Here is an 11,390-nt window from a genome sequence, read left to right as displayed (position 1 = left end):
AAATAAGCTATTGATGGTCTAAAAATATAGAGGGTTGAAGAATAATTTAAGAACATTTCAAAAAATCCTGCGAGAATCAAGAAGATTCCGCAGTGAGAGCTGGCAGATGGGTTGGGAAGCCATGCTGACCTTTGATCTCTTGTAGCTCAAAATCTGCATGGTCATGGTGGCAAAAACTTGAATGTACTGTAATAGCCCAAGCCATCAGCTATCATATGGTGGGTAAGACACGTCACTTCAAAATTTCAATCTATATGCTCTAGCGGCCTTGGATGTGACGGGAAAGGAAGTTTCTTTACAATGACTTAAAACAGCACGTCCATTTATATTGGTTGCATTTCCCGGCCACCAAAATGATGTACTATGATATTGTGTGTATTCATCTGAGAACTACATCCTCAAGCATCTTTACAAGGACTTAGAGCAGCACGTCCATTTGTATTGGTTGCATTTCCCGGCCACCAAAATGATGTACTATGATATTGTGTGTATTCATCTGAGAACTACATCCTCAAGCATCTTTACAAGGACTTAGAGCAGCACGTCCATTTGTATTGGTTGCATTTCTCGGCCACCAAAAAGATGTATGATATTGTGTGTATTCATCTGAGAACTTCATCCTCAAGCATCTTTACAAGGACTTAGAACAGCACGTCCATTTGTATTGTTTGCATTTCCCGGCCACCAAAATGATGTATGATATTGTGTGTATTCATTTGAGAACTTCATCCTCAAGCATCTTTACAAGGACTTAGAACAGCACGTCCTTTTGTATTGTTTGCATTTCCCGGCCGACAGAATGATGTATGATCTAGCGTGAGTTCATCTGTGACCGTCAGCCTCAACATCTTTACAAGGACTTTGAACAGCACCGTCCATTTGTTAAGATGAACTGCACAGTATAACCGCTCTGTGGTATCCGTTATAAATGCTGCAATATATGTTTATCAAACCAATGTGGCCTGGTGACTTGGTGAAAATGATATCTGAATGCAATATGCATCTGGAGCGGAATATGTGTTTCTCATCACGAAAATTGTAATTCATTCAGTTACCATACCATGTCTTGTAGTGAGTGCATAATGTTCCTCGTATTCAAATATAATTTCCTGTTCACTTGCACTTGTACTCGCTCACCCTCGTGGATTTATAGTCGGGCAATTTCAATATATACAACTGAAAGATGACATGTATTTGTCTCATTATGTATTTGATCTTGAACTGTCAAGAGAATCATTTTGCTAAGGTATGTGTCGGAAATAATCTCACCATCCTGACGAGGTACAGGTATCGCACCACAATCAGAGTAGTGCACGCCCGCCTGAGATGTTAACCATTATCGAAAAAAAAAACCTCTAAAGTGACCTACTGTGTTTAATTATTTTTTTGTGGCATTTTCTGAGTCATCGCCATTCTTTTTGATGCTTGAATATTGAAGAAGATGAAATAAACTACTGATGGTCTAAAAATCCGGAGGATTGAGTGTGATTTAAGGTATTATAGAAAATCTTGGGTGAAACAAAAAATTCCGCAACGACAGCTGGCAGATAGGTTGAGAGCATCATGATAAACTTTGAGCTCTTCTAGCTCAATATCTACACGGTCATGGTGGCAAAAGTGGAATGTTTTATGATAGCCCAAGCCAGGAAGCCATTTTCGAGAAGAAATCCAAAAGTCGTGATTTTGGCCAAAGTAGAACAAACTCACAAGAGTATAGTATTACAAAATTGATAAATTTTGGCCAAAAATGAAAGTTATGAAAGATCTCAAATTTCTGTCAGAATACTTATAACGGATTTTCAGAACCCAGAAAACGCTTCTCTTGAGACAAAAGTGGCATTTGAAGGAGTTTTAGTCATTTAAATTTGATATGAAATCACGTCAAGATATGGTGAAGAGACTAGGAAACATTTGGGTAATTAAGGAAATATGACTTTTCACTTTTTCTCCAAGTAAAAGCTGAAAAATGAAAGATGTACGAGTGAATTCAACCCTTTTACGTTGAAATGTGGTCTGTTAACCAAGGCCTGGTTTTTGCATTGTATTAGTACATGAAAAATATGACATTTGAAATATGTTGCGTATTTTCTCATTTATTTGCATGTAACATTTCTTATTTGTAAAATTCTGTAAATATACATTTATTCAGAAATGCAGGATACATAGCCATTTACATGGAATAATTTAACACAACAGTGTTACCTTGTTAATTCATAGTAAAACGAGCAGACATAAACATTTTATCTCTATTCTGGTGGATTAGATGTCTTAAAAGAGTTTGCTGTTACAGATACTAACAAATTAAGCAATTTAGCCATAACATTCACTGAATTTTGAATAAACCATCACTTACTAACAAAAGCAAAGATTTTTATCAATCAAGTTGACAAAACATAGCAAAAATTTAATATATGATTATTTTTGGTATGATTTTCCCAAAGCGAACATAAAATACAAGTATTTTTTGATAAATAGTCATTTTGGGGCAAATGGATATATTGTACAATTTTTTTTTTGTATCTTTGGGGCGTTCCAATACACCCCAACCAGTTAAGTGTAGCAATACACCTCTACTTGTAATAAGTTCTATCTTTGGGGCGTACCAATACGCCCCAACCAGTTAAGTGTAGCAATACACCACTATGATAAATTGTATATATCTTTGGGGCGTACCAGTACGCCCCAACCAGTTAAGTGTAGAAATGCACCTCTATGATAAATTGTATTTATCTTTGGGGCGTACCAGTACGCCCCAACCAGTTAAGGGTAGCAATAGACCACTATGATAAATTGTATATATCTTTGGGGCGTACCAGTATGCCCCAACCAGTTAAGTGTAGCAATACACCACTATGATTAATTATATACATATCTTTGGGGCGTACCAGTACGCCCCAACCAGTTAAGTGTAGCAATATACCACTATGATAAATTGTATATATCTTTGGGGCGTACCAGTACGCCCCAACCAGTTAAGTGTAGCAATACACCACTATGATTAATTGTATATATCTTTGGGGCGTACCAGTACGCCCCAACCAGTTAAGTGTAGCAATAGACCACTATGATAAATTGTATATATCTTTGGGGCGTACCAGTACGCCCCAACCAGTTAAGTGTAGCAATAGACCACTATGATAAATTGTATATATCTTTTGTTGAAATATACCACTATGATAAATTGTATATATCTTTGGGGCATACCAGTACGCCCCAACCAGTTTAGAGTAGAAATACACCCCTATGATAAATTGTATGTATCTTTGGGGCGTACCAGTACGCCCCAACCAGTTAAGTGTAGCAATAGACCACTATGATAAATTGTATATATCTTTGGGGCGTACCAGTACGCCCCAACCAGTTAAGTGTTGAAATATACCACTATGATAAATTGTATATATCTTTGGGGCGTACCAGTACGCCCTAACCAGTTTAGAGTAGAAATACACCCCTATGATAAATTGTATATATCTTTGGGGCGTACCAGTACGCCCCAACCAGTTAAGTGTAGCAATACACCAACAAAATTGTGTGTGTTTCTCAAAACTACATATCTTCTTTTACACAAGTTTGTTGCAAGAAAATAAGAGTACACACTGCCCAATCAATAGTATGTGTAAAACATAAGGTTTCCTAGTTATTCAGCTCAAATTCTTTATCTATAGCTGCATATCTTTCTTTCAAGTCACAGACTTCCCTCTTTGGAAGGCGATTTTTATGGGTTAAATTAAAGTCCCAGAACATTAAGGAATGGAAAGAAACTGATGGTGTGTATGGCTGCTTATTTCTTCCTTGGCCACAGTCTAGCAGTTTCCAGTCTCCAGTCCAGGATCCCTTCATCCAATGTAAAATAACCTCATCCTTTTAAATTTTAGTGACTTCTCCAAAGTATGGTCGTGTGCTTGAATCAATGAGGTTTACGGCTGCTATATTCCCAACTTGAATATAGTCAGATACTTCAATAACTTCTTTAGCAAAGTTATAACATTTATATATATCACCACTCTGAAGATCTTCAACTCTAAAAGCAAGGAGCAGAAGGGCAGAAGGGCAGAAGGACAGAAGATAGCGGTTCTTATTCTCCCTGTAACAATTATCCATTTGCAAAAACAGATCCTTCCCAAGAGTATCCTTGTGCTTCACTAGTGTCCACAAATTGCATGTAATGGTCATGTTTGAATCATGTTGGATATGCTTCAGATCAGTCATAACATATATGCAAACTTGTCACATGGACCTTTAGTGTGAATTAGGACACCTGAAAAGAAAGAGAAGAATGAATATATACTACTTCATTGACATGTATGATAAAGAGGTTGTTATTACTTGTTTTCTGCTATTAAATAAAGTTTGATAATTAACCTACTATGTGCTTTAACAAACAAAACAAAACAGTCACATAATATTTGATGGATACTAAGGCCATAATCTTTATCAGAACAACAAAATAAAGAACAGAATTGATTTGACCTCAACCAAAACAATAGGAACACTAGACTTCTTGTAACCTTAGGTGTCCATCCTTATACTATTTATGAAGATAATCAAGCTTCCCCTCTTGAGACATTGTGTTGTAAAACAAGGCATCATACAAACAAACACCCTGTATAAACACCCACACACACATACTGCTCACGCACATACATACTGTACTATACACCAACATGACATTACAATTTCATACTGTAGGATTACAATTTCTCGGAAACCAGAAAACGTGATGTTTACACTTATAATGACATAAACACTTTCCGTCTTGTGCACTCTTAGGTCACTTCACAATACCATGGAGGTAAAACAGACCTCCATGATAATACAGTACTGACCTGTTATGTGGATGTGGATGTTTTACATCCTTTTCACTCTGGACAAATTTGGCAGATCAGTCTTTGATTGGTCCATTCCATCGACTATAAGGGTATTCAGTTCCAAAGAAACCTGGCACGCCTTAGTGCGGGCAAGATGTTACTGCTCTCCTTTTGACCTAGTAAAAATAGAACATATTATGATACAAAATAAACTCTTAACTGATACAGGGTTTACGATATCAGATAAGAAATATTGATTTGAGTTTTGATCCAATATCATTTGAGAAATAATGTAAATGATATATGGGTCAATCCATGCCAAATCAACAGATTTTTGGGTCGATTCCACGTCGACCCTCTTAGAATCGCCTGGAACTGATATGGTGTCCTGCCATATGTCTCAAAGGATGAAATTGGGCAAAAAAAAAATTTGAAACTTTTTCGTTGCTAGGTTACGACCCCGCCTAGCAACCAACTTAAAGTGGCTCATGAGAGTTACATCAGCCCTACAGAAACATGCTTGCGAGGGCAAACAGTGGTAACATTGTATCTTCATTCAAGGAGACCATGTAAAACAACATTAGAAACTATTGAAATGTTATTTATTAAAAGGGTTCTGTCTAGTACTCTTTGACTCCCTCTCACCCCCCCCCCCAGCACCCTCCCCATAGTGCACTATGCAGATTTGTATGCATATGTGACTGAATTTTAATACTGCAAAGAGACTGCATAAACATGCATTCAAGGTATACTGAATTATTTGGTAAGGTAATCTTCTGCTTCAAATTGTCTGTATGCATGTAACTCACCCCCTCCCACCCACATCCTCTACCCAACCCTATATCAGATTAGAATATGAATGTGAACCAGTGCATACATACAGTGTGCACTATATATGTGTGTAAATGTTCAGTACAGTGTTATTTTTACACCAAGCACTAAATAAATACACACTGTCCACAATCATGTACAGTACACACTGTGTACTGGTCATTCCATTCAATACTGTGCATATTTCAATATCATTTTAAATATTTGCAATTTAGTGTATGCTTTTGCTAATTCAATAATTAAAAGACTTTCAATAATTTAAAAGGAATGTTTAACCAGTACATAAATGTGCAGTGTGTACTGTACATGTTTTTGGACAGTGTTTATTTAATAGTAATTGGTGTAGAACAACACTGTACTGAACATGTACACACATATACAGTATAGTGCATAGTGCATATTTCAATGTCTTTTTAAATATTTGCAATGTAGTGTATAATTCTTTTGCTAATTCAATAAATTAAAAGACTTTCAATAATTTAAAAGGAATGTTTAACCAGTAAATACATGTACAGTGTGTATACTGTTCATTATTTTGGACAGTGTGTATTTAATAGTACTTGGTGTAAAATAACACTGTACTGAACATGTACACACATATATAGTGCACACTGTGGACCATACCAATAATTCAGTATACCTTGAATGCATGTTTATGCAGTCTCTTTGCAGTAGAAGTCAGTCACATACTGTATGCATGTATACAAATATGCATAGTGCACTATGGGGAGGGTGTTAGGGGGGGGGGGTGGGAGCCAAAGAGTATTAGACAGAACCCTTTTAATACATTTCAATAGTTTTTAATGTTGTTAGCATGATCTCCTTGAATGAAGATATAATGTTACCACTGTTTGCCCTCGCAAGCATGTTTCTGTAGGGCTGATATAACTCTCATATATGCCACTTTAAGCTGCCCTCCAGAGCATTAATAACTTATATAAAATATGTTTTAGCACATTCTTTGCATCATAACTATACATATCTTACTAGTTTGTATTGAAAACCAAAAATAAAACTTTTAATTGTGACCAAATTTGACCTTGAAATGCCCAAAATAGCCCAAAATATTTGTAAAATGTGATGTTTGAGGGTGCTGTTCACAGACATCGTTCGGCATATGACCCTGGAAATGCAGTTTATTGGTAGCCCTTATGCTAGTGGACCACCCTCTTAATTGTTAAGCACCTGTATGCTAATGCTAAGAAGTTGTTGTCATTTGAATTACTCAAATCGGCTTGTGCAAGCATTTTCATACATATGAACGAGGTGATTTTCGCAATTTTCGAGTCATAAATTTGAGTAGATAACACAAAATACACAACGTTTTTACTTGAGTTTCTAAAAATAGAAACAATACGCTCCTGAAAAAATGGTATTAAAAAAAATTGAAATATACCCACAGGCCCAAAATGGACCCCCAATTAGGGCCAGAAGTGAGATTTCTTAAGTTTAAGGGCGCTGTTCATAAAACGTACCACCCGCTTGACTTTTTTTTTGCACTTTTCCCGTACAACTACTACTGGGCAAGGATCCTATGGAAAGTAAAACTCAAACATGCCTTTGCCTGTGAATATAGAGCACACTCAAAGTAGGGCCAGAAAAGACCCAGGCTATCTCATTTTCTGCCATTTTAGTTACTTGTTACGAAAAATTGAGACCGATCCAATGACCTTTCTCTGAACTTTAGGGTTTATCATCTTAGTTAGGGCTACTATATCCAATTTGTAGTTCAAGAAAGTTTTTGAAAGAGATAAGTGTTAACTAGGAGCATCACTGACACACCCACACATATAGAGGACTTGAAGGAATAGATAGTCTTTCTATTGCTTTTGACTTCTGCAAGGATTCAAAAAGGAAAGCAGACATCAACTTTTAACTCTAAATTAGTAAAATATTTTGACTCACTTAAGATGATTAAGATGAACTTCTTGCAATTGTCGGCATTCTTCATTTTTCTTTCCACTCCTCGTTCTTTCCGCTACCTCTTTCAAGTACCACCCACAGTAAACTCAGTCGTCTAGAAAAATATAATGTTGAAATACTTTAATTAAGCATTTAAAGTATAAGTTTTACTTCACACAAAGGTGTAAAATTGAACTGCTTAACCTAATCAAGAAAAAGTTATGTAGTGATTAGTGATAGAGTTTTATTGTGTCAATTTGAACCATGTTGTTTTTATGAATACCCATAGAATAATGCAATGAGCATGTTGAATTTTGTTACTAATTATAACTGAAGTTAAGCATTCTTTAGGTACTTTAGAGAATTCCTTTAAAGGAGTATAGGGTGTTTAGAGTTGCTATTGAGAAAAGAACAAGTAAAGCTGTACAACATCTTCTCATGTTATTTATTAGACCAATTGATAGGGATGTTTGGAAATAAGACCCTAATCATTTTCCCGGACAGTTGAGGTAAATGTCCTCAAAGGTGGAAATTAAAACAATTAAAGAAGTTTGACCAAAGGTAAGCATATTTTAATTTCTGGCATATTTGGGGGAACTTTCTGAAAATGTCACTATCTAAGGGAGTTGTTCATTGACATTTCAGCAGAAAGTACTTTTACTCCTGATTTGAGTGGAGGTTGCAATCAAACTTATGTAACATGTTCTTTAGAACTTCTTTAAATCAAAATTTTTGACAATAATTCTAATGTTTTTTAAGGAATGATAATGCAGCTTTAGTGGCACACTAGCTGTGAGGTGTATTCTCTCCAGTATGTACAGTACAGTCTTTGTGCTTGCTGAAGCTGAAGCTAACAATAGAGACACATGAATTTTTCTTAAGAAATGTTTAATGGACTGCACATGTAGTTAACTAAACAGATTAAATGTCACTGGATTGTATGAAGTTAAAGCCTCCATAGTCAGCAAAGATAAAAGGATGCAATGCCTGTGGTTTTGACACCCCAGGCTAAAACCCACCAATTGTGATTGATCAGCAGACCATGTACAGTACTTGAAAGTTATCATTTGTAATGTACACAGCTATTGCTTGTGTGAAATTGAATTTTGGCAAAACAGTCTTACAACAGCACTTTCGACCTCACAAGTTTCAGTATACTTTATCAATGTCTTCATGCTAGTTAATCAATTTAAAGCTACTAGCTATGAGGAATTTGAAATTTTATTCCCCTTTTCCCATGCAATGTATGCAACAATAACTGTCATAAATCCATGCACATTCACAAGATAAAATAATTAGGAATCTTGAACTCTTCTAAAGATTTCCATAAAGTATTCCTTGGAAATGATGCTTTGTTCACCAATGCCAATTTCTATCATTTCCTTATTCATGCGTGCATGGAGAGAAGTCTTTGTGTATGACACTGGAAGGTGCACTTCTGTTTTGTGGGGCATGTAATCTCCAATATGTTCAAATAAACACCTCATCCAAGCTAGTGCAAATGGAGTTTTTGTTCTCATCCTTTTCTTGCCTTTATTGCCATGAATTGCATTTTTCTTGCCAACTTGAAATTATTTCAGACAATCTTTGAATAACTTGCTACTAATACCAAAGAACATACAAAATGCTTTCTCACATACAATCTTCCCACAAATTACATAAATAGAACAAGATTTGTCTCAGGTGTGACATGATCTTTCCTGATGAATCCAAATCTTGTCCAGAGTGAATTGCTTTAGCTCAGTTTCCCTCACTTCACGAACCTCTAGAAAAGACTGTTCTAGGTCATCGTAAGAAAGCGATTTGATACAGCTACCATCACAGCAATCAGATTGGAACATAGGCAGTGGATCAAATGCTTGATTGCGTCTCCTTCGTTTTTTCTCACTCCTGGTGAATAAAAAAGGTTTTGATCACATGAAGAAATTGATGCAGAAAAATCTCTGGCAATACCAAAGCTACTGCTACTACTTCCATTTGAACTTATGTCACGGTACAACTGCAGCGAATCATTTGTTGTATCTGGAGAAATAGTACTGATGTTGTGACTCACAGTGACTGCCCCATTCAAACGACAGTGAAAGTTTTGTTTTAGTATGATTATTTAAAGTTGGTTCCTCTTCCAAATTTTCCATTTCATTATCCATGCTCACGTTCCTTTTAAGTGTATTAGGTAGGGATGTATTTCCCTTGCTTTTGTGTGGAGATGAGAAAAGAGTTGGCTCAATGTCCAATTTGTCAGGATCATCCTCTTTACATTCTGACAGAAAACTGGTAATTTGTTAAAATTTGTTAGGTTTCCTTCACACATTTTGTTTCCCATTAAAGTGGAGCACAATGACAAATGAGCACAACTAAATCTTCATTTACTCAGCTGCACACCACAATAACATGAGCCAGGGAGCTGCTACTAGCAGCTCCCCGGTGAAACAGTATCCAAAGGCATGCATTGAAAGAGTAAGTCCTCAGAGCATGACCACTGCTCAACAGTTTTACTCCCTTTCTGTGGTTAACCCTGCTTTTGAAGACTGTATATATTCACTGTTGGTTGCTGCAGTATAGACTGCCTTACACTGTGATATGAACTGGCTAGGTGTCATATGATCCTTTATTGACACACTGTTTGACCACAACCAAAGGGACAAAGTTTTCAGGTTTTATTTCCACAATGGAGTTGCAATCAGGCAAGACAATATTGTTGTGATTGATTGCTTCTGAGGTTAGTACTTTATGCAGACTGTGTAGCCCTGTTAAGAAATCTTGCACATCTGAGAGGTACTGTATGTGGATGTATGGAGGGAAAGGACTTCTCCAATGTCAGTATCAATGCTGCAATGTTGAAAAGTGAATTTTTAGTTGACAATATTTTGTCAAAATGGTACTGTTCTACCAAACTTCAGTACAACTTGTAAAAAAGGACAAAACTCATTAACTTCAATAAAATAGCCTGACCTTCAATAATTTTCCTAGCCATTGGGACACAGTCCCTAGTTCCCACAATCACACATAGTGAGAGCAACAAATGTGAGTAAAAATCTGCACACTGGACCATGCAGGGACATATATATGCCAAAACTGTTATTTGTTTTGTTATTTTTTCTTGGGGGGGGGGAGGGGGATGTTTGTAACTGGAAAAGCCTGAAATAAATTATAGCAATATGCACCATGTACAGTATGCAATAATGAAGTATATAAGCATATTTGCTGCTATAAAGATTAAATTTGAAAATTAGCACTTACCTAAGTTCTTAAATCTGTTCTTGGACTTGTGCTTTTATACAAGATCCAGATCAGGTCCTCTGATTTTATCAGACGATCATCTCTCCACGGGGTAAACTGATGCATTGATCCAGTCGCATTTGCACTCGAGCCGTACTATGGATCTGATCCTTGCCCGGGCCGGTAAAAAATTCGGATTGGAAATGTGTCATTCGCAGCCGGAAATCGCGTACTAGTAGTACATTTGGTCCAAAACTTTCGTTTTCAAAGTTCATAGCCTAGAGTGACAATGCTACGTTAGATTCATAGGTCAGTAGGGTTGGGCGATATTTGCTTTTTAATGTCACGATAAATAGTTCAAAAATTATCGCGATATTTCGATAATTACGATAATTTTTTCTTGTTGTTTTTAGTGTGTTCGCGAACACACTAAAAACAACTGCCGATTTCCCACCGGTGTTTTCGCGCAGCAAACACACCGAGCATAATGGCGTGGGGTTCAAGGCCCGCCTTAGAGCCCCGTTGGGTTCAAGGGGTGGAACCCCTTGTGGGGGTCCAGGGGCGAAGGCCCCCGGAAAAGTTAAGTATTTTTGCGTGTCTGGCGATAAAAAAATTCGCAATTGAGGATTC

The 11,390-nt window shown here is 36.7% G+C and overlaps 1 long non-coding RNA gene across 1 annotated transcript; it reads right to left on the bottom strand.

Annotated features, from left to right (window-relative positions):
- Positions 1-2,077: 2,077 nt before the first annotated feature.
- On the bottom strand, positions 2,078-11,028 carry LOC139968925 (uncharacterized). The gene is made up of 5 exons (XR_011793587.1): positions 10,782-11,028; positions 9,305-9,431; positions 7,545-7,656; positions 4,827-4,984; positions 2,078-4,258 (listed from the first exon to the last, which is right to left on the bottom strand). It is a non-coding gene; the product is annotated as an uncharacterized lncRNA (long non-coding RNA).
- Positions 11,029-11,390: the final 362 nt, after the last annotated feature.

Source organism: Apostichopus japonicus, chromosome 6 (assembly GCF_037975245.1).
Source record: "Apostichopus japonicus isolate 1M-3 chromosome 6, ASM3797524v1, whole genome shotgun sequence".
NCBI lineage: Eukaryota > Metazoa > Echinodermata > Holothuroidea > Aspidochirotida > Stichopodidae > Apostichopus > Apostichopus japonicus.
The sequence above is the reverse complement of the archived record's forward strand: the minus strand, read 5'-3'. Positions and strand labels throughout refer to the sequence as shown.